The sequence below is a fragment of the Schistocerca gregaria genome, chromosome 9 (assembly GCF_023897955.1).
Source record: "Schistocerca gregaria isolate iqSchGreg1 chromosome 9, iqSchGreg1.2, whole genome shotgun sequence".
Lineage (NCBI taxonomy): Eukaryota > Metazoa > Arthropoda > Insecta > Orthoptera > Acrididae > Schistocerca > Schistocerca gregaria.
The window spans coordinates 139,674,078-139,680,077 of NC_064928.1; the positions used below are offsets into that span (position 1 = coordinate 139,674,078).

At 37.5% G+C, this 6,000-nt stretch overlaps 1 protein-coding gene across 9 annotated transcripts in view; it reads right to left on the bottom strand.

Moving 5' to 3' along the window:
• LOC126291722 (uncharacterized) overlaps positions 1-5,106 on the bottom strand; it is a 144,283-nt gene extending 139,177 nt beyond the window's left edge. For 4 of the 9 annotated variants that reach the window (XM_049985387.1, XM_049985388.1, XM_049985385.1 and 1 more), the window contains exons 1-2: positions 4,711-5,106; positions 4,463-4,608 (exon numbers count right to left, since the gene is read on the bottom strand). The gene's annotated coding sequence lies outside the window, so the exon portion shown is untranslated. The other 5 variants (XM_049985382.1, XM_049985379.1, XM_049985380.1 and 2 more) reach the window with 5 other exon arrangements.
• Positions 5,107-6,000: the final 894 nt, after the last annotated feature.

Here is a 6,000-nt window from a genome sequence, read left to right on the forward strand (position 1 = left end):
GACTGTCCCGTCTAGAATTCGTGACAATTACAAGTGATTCTCTTCCAAAGTTGAAGAGCTGTCTTTGCCATAGGGCAAAAGAGTGTCTAGTACTAATGTGCACATAAATAATTGTCTGTTTCGAAAATCAACTAAGCTACTCTGTAGATGCACTAGTTTCAAATCACTGACCCACAAAAATTTCACAGCTACACATGTTTGTAACTGATGGTGGTGTAACAGATGAAAATTAGCTTGAAAAGTAATTAATATTGTACAATATTACATCAGTGTAATGCATGTTTTCATTGACAACAAATAGTATAAATTGTCCATTCAAAAAGTTGTGACACTGATGTTATTCCTAGCATAAAAGCGCTATCAGCACAGCAACTATAGTGACTGTAAACAACAGTTGTGACATGTGAGCTGTCAGTTATGAGCAGACAGTGTTAAGTAGTGGACGTGTGGCCATAGCTCGTCAACATTTTTGTATCACAAATAACAACAGAGTAACAGCTGAACTTTTCTAAATCAGGTGTTATGGGTATGCTCCAGAATGTTTTGAACAGGAGAAAATAGTGTGCATAGTATGTTCCCACCTCGAGACCCAAGCATAAACAACAACGTACGGACATCTGTCATGACTTGATTGAAATGCAAAATGTGAACAACTTTGTTCTGGGAAAATAATCACACATGATGAAACTTGGCATTATCAATATGAACATACCACAAAATGACAAAGTGCAAGAATTCATAGAATTCATAATGCTCTGACACCAACACTCAAGCCGTAACACATGAGTCAAAGATCCGACAGAAAGACTTTTCTGACACTAATATACGGTTGTATGAATGTTCTGTACATTGCACTCAATTCTGTGTGCGTGTGTGTCTTTGGGATGGGGGTGGGGACTATGCAGTATACCTGAGGCATTAACACCACCATCTTAATCTTTCTCTATTTTTTATTACTCCAGTCTCAAAACGTTTTGAGCTGATGGGGTGTATTACATTTTATGTTACTGGACTAAATTGCCCAAAATAATCAAAATATGTACAGTAGGAACAAATAAGGCCTGTATGTTAACAGGAACTGAATGAGCTAATATTAGTTGGTAGTCCATGCTCTGTCCTGTGATCCTGATTTAGGTTTACCTAAACAACTTTAGGTGAACTCCAGGATTCCTTCAATAAGACCACAGCCAACCACCTGTCCACTCCATGATAAAAACACTTGCGTATATTCACATGTCTGTATACAGTGTGTGTCATAATTAATTGGTAATTCGATTCTTTATGGAATCAAACTCCCATGTACTAAACAGCTTCAAACATCTGATTACTTTACAAGTGAGTTACCGTGTTAAATATATGATATAAACATGCAAGCGAAAAAGCTTAGAAAAGGTTTAAAATTATGATTACTTTTTTAAAAACACCTGTGTGGAATGTGCTACATATCATCCACTGTAATGCCAACGTGTAATGTATGATATAATCATAATGGAATAGGATGTATAACAACAAGCTTTTGAAGACGACAGTCTTACGTGTTGAAACCAATCATCAGGAACAAACACAATTGAATGCAATTTTGGATATTAAAAGTTTCTTCAAGGCAAATACAGATTGCTCCTTCCAATCTCCAATTACGATAAATTTTGAAAAATCATTAGGTGTTACACAGGAGTAAGACTAACAGAGGACAACAAAATAGGAGTATGAGTAAACTACTACAACAGCAAAGTGAAACAATTATCGTAATCAAGATATAAGAAACTATAGCATGTGTATTAAACAACAACACAGCACCAGTCAGTTACAAATATCAATAAAGTCTTTTGACTGTGAGTGTCGCCTAATCTTTGACAGTGACCTTTCATCTCAGTCAAAAGGGTAGAAATCATAGAAACATTTGAACCAGCTAAAACATGGAAATTTTGTTGTTCTCATACCAATGTCACTGAATAAGTCACTAGATTTATAGAAAGAAAAAGCAAATAGTGAAGGTGAAATGAACTGCAAATCCACTAAAGATTGAAACAAAAAGATTCTGTTTCAGTAAAATGTTTCCTGATGTGTGATTGCGTCATATGCAACAAAACTGCAAATGGTTTCACTGGTATTGTATACAGCATTCATAGTGTGAGTCTAGAGTAGGGAAAGACAAAACGTGTTTACTTTATGTAGGCAGGCAGTGAGGAAGCCTTTCAGGATCAGTTCATGATATTTTACACAAATATTATCTACACTGTTTTCACCATATTGAAACTGGAGCTATGTCAAGTACTACAGTTGAAAACCTAAACAAAGAAAGAAACCAGCTGAAAAGATGTAATCATAGGCAGTGCCAACAATGTTGACAAAAAATAAAAGTGAGTCTGCACTTCAGAGGTGACAGGATATTATTGCCAAAACTATATCAGACAAATGAAACAATAATGAATTTAACCAGAGAAAAATCATCCACCTAGTGGCCATAGAGTAATACAGAAACTCAGCACTAAATTCTGACATACTGAAACTGCGTACAAAAATTAGTTGTGAGTAATTACTACATATAGCTAAAATGAACTGTGAAAAACATAGCAGGCAGAGACTTCACTTAAACAGAAAAAGAAAGTTGAAGCTAGCCAACCAGATTGCATGACTCATCGATGTGATTCATTGTAGCTTTTTGTGCCATTTCACTAACTCATAGACCAACTGTCTCTTTTCAGTCTAACATTGGCCTCTGATGATGCTACAGATCAACCCACCCAGTTAGCCGTGCAGTCTAATGCACTGCCTTCCAGGTGCGAAGGCGTGCCGGTCCTCGGCATGAACCCGCTTGACGGATTAGTTTCGAGGTCCAGTGTGCCGGACAGTCTGTGGATGGTTTTTAAGGCGGTTTTCCATCTGCCTCAGCGAATGCGAGCTGGTTCCCTTTATTCCACCTCAGTTACAGTATTTCGGCAATTGCTGCACAAACACTTTCTCCACATATGCATACACCATAATTAACCTACCATGCAAACATTGAGGTTACACTTGTCTGGTGCGAGACGTTCCCAGGGCGTATCCACTGGGGCCAAACTGCACAATAACCATGGGTTCAGTGTGGGGCAGTGGAGGGGTGAGAGGACTGCTGTAACCTGTTATGGGGTTGTGTACCACTGCGACGAAGCATCTCCGTTGTTTCTAAGTCCCCTGTTCAATACAATACAATGCAACAGATCAGAAAGTCACTGTAACAAAGGATTCGTATCCACATTCGTTGACTTCACCAACTCACAACCAAACTGTCAGTTTCCAACCCAATCTAGACCTCAGGCTGCTACAAGTCAATCTGTCATCACAATTTATATTCTAAAAATTAATGTAGATATGAAGCAAATATTATCAGTATTCTGTTCTCTTTCTGTTTGTGTATGTGTGATGCCAAATGCCACAACATCATTATGTCACAGGTCAATGCCAAAGTCTGGTATCGGTAGGTTCAGTCAACATCTCTGTTGAACTTCAAAGAAACAAGGAGCCTTGCCAATAACTGGCAGATTGTTAGAGATGCAAGAAGGAACATAATGGTATCAAACAGAACACTGTGGATGTGTATGAATCATGTAATTCAGTCGAAGAATAAGGAACACAATTGAACAACTTATCAGTGCAGTGTGAAATCAACTGATTTAGAAATGCTTATATCGAAGTGTTGTGATTCACAAAAACCTAGGGGTTAAAAGCAATGAAAATGACTTTAGCAAAACAAGTAACTTTGTATTTTTAAAAGTTCAGAGGCTTGATGCTAAAGCTGAAACCTTGGAAGAAACATTACCATAAAAGGAATACTGTACAACAGTGGGTTATAAATACAAAAATCATTCATGCAGATCTCACTATCATAATGGTAGTACTGCTAACTATCCAGTTCCAATGACATTAACTTAAGGACACTTGAATTTAGTTGGGAATGGATGGAGAAACATTTTGAAATTACAGGAATCATAGACAATTACAGACAAGTTATTTTTCGTGTTTCTACCATGCCATATTTCTAGATAACTTATGCAGTTCACTCAGGTATCTGATAATGTAAAAATAATGTGTTACAATAATCTATGAGAGACTTAAATTCAAACTTTGACAGTCCATGCAATATATCTAATATAAAAATTATATAATGATAAGGCAGTGTATTGTGCACGGTGTGAATTTATAACCCACCTGGCTAAATGCATGAGTAAATAAGATATTTGTCAACTGTCCTAATGCTGTGTATCAGTTGGTACAGTTTACTCAAATATTTTGTATACAGTATGGTTTTTATATATTTTTATAAATAATGTCTATGCAACATGCCAACTACAAAAATCAATGCCTGAGTAAGAAAAATGTACACAATGACCCAAATAACTGTAGTTGGGGTGTCAGAAACACAGAAGGTATACAAATAACTACAAATAATCACACTGTAACACTAAATTCTTCTTTTCTAGTACTTCTGGGTTTGAAAAATTCCTCACAATATTAAGGCAGCTAGGCGATAAAGTGGTGTCATACAAACTCACACTGTGCAAAATTATGACAACGAACTCTTTGTCTACACATATAGCTAAAACATCTGTTGTGCATCTTGGGTGTAACCTGTGAATAACACAGAATCATAACACCCAGCACCAAAAACCAAAATATTGGGTGGTCTATCATCACGCATATTTCACAATAACAATATTTAATGGTTTCGACCTGAATTTGTCACTAATGTAGGCTAATGTTGATAAACAAATTACGCACAATATATTCACTTCTCATTACGACAAAACTAACAATTTCCAACGTGAATATTGCGGGGATGCGCTCAAGCTAATCCTTCATACGTGTAATCGCCCTCTCACAAATGTTTAACACAAAACTAGGACACACCACTTCTCTGCGCTTGACCGACAATATTTCTGTTTATATACTTCGGATATTGTGTGTTTACATTCAACCAAAATCGCTTGTTTTTAATTTTATATGGTATCGAAAGCTATCGAAAGTCGCAAATGGAATGTCTAGAATCCTTGGTATCTACGTTTTGTACTACAGTTTGGGACAATTCCAACGAGTGAAACGTTGAAGAGTATACACGTCGTCACCTAAATCCAGAGAAGCAGTCTGTCCTGGATTTTTTTTGTAATACACAACACTGCTCAAAACGATGAACGTCATTTAATTTCCATTGCATCGTATGTTGGTACTACTGACATGAAAACAACAGGCAGTTCATCCCGTGAGATTCAAATTCATCGGAACTAATACAAGACAGAGCGAAATACATGACTTGATGTCCACACGAATTGAAGTATGTATATGTCTTGCAGGAGTAGATACTGAACATATCCCATTCCTCTCTTATAAAAATAAAATTATTTACGCCGTCTGAAGGTGACCACCCAATGCACACTACATGAGACTTAACGCCTCAATTTGTCAAGCATACCAATAAATAACGAACGAAAGTGGCTCGAGCTGCGGATAAATTAATCAAAACCTCCAATTCTGTCTGATTTGCACTTATAAATCTTTTTCATTTTGTTATCCTTCTGACGCGATTCCTACGATAATTTCACTTATTGGAACTATATCTTACTCTCGCATTCACAATAAATGTTGTTCAATTTTACATAATGAACTTTTTAAATAACGACAGTCACTATACTGACATCGGGCAAAGATGCTTATTACCGTCCGCGCTGATTTTGTTCATTTGTCGCGCAAAGGATGTTGTGATGTCGCCACATTCTAACCCCCCCCCCCCCCCCGCCCTCCCCCCACCTTCGCAGCACCAATTTTTCAATTCCCGGTATATGAGGGAATTTGTATTTAATTTGCCTGCTGGTCCTCGAGAAGACGCTTCGTGGAGGCGAAGATTACTCCTGTTCCGAGGTTGATGTTTCGGAGTCTTCTGCCAGACCCAAGGGCCTTGTCTCCTCACTGGAGTGCGATGTTGTGGTATGCGAAGAAGACGTACCTTCGTTGGTATACGCAGGCTTG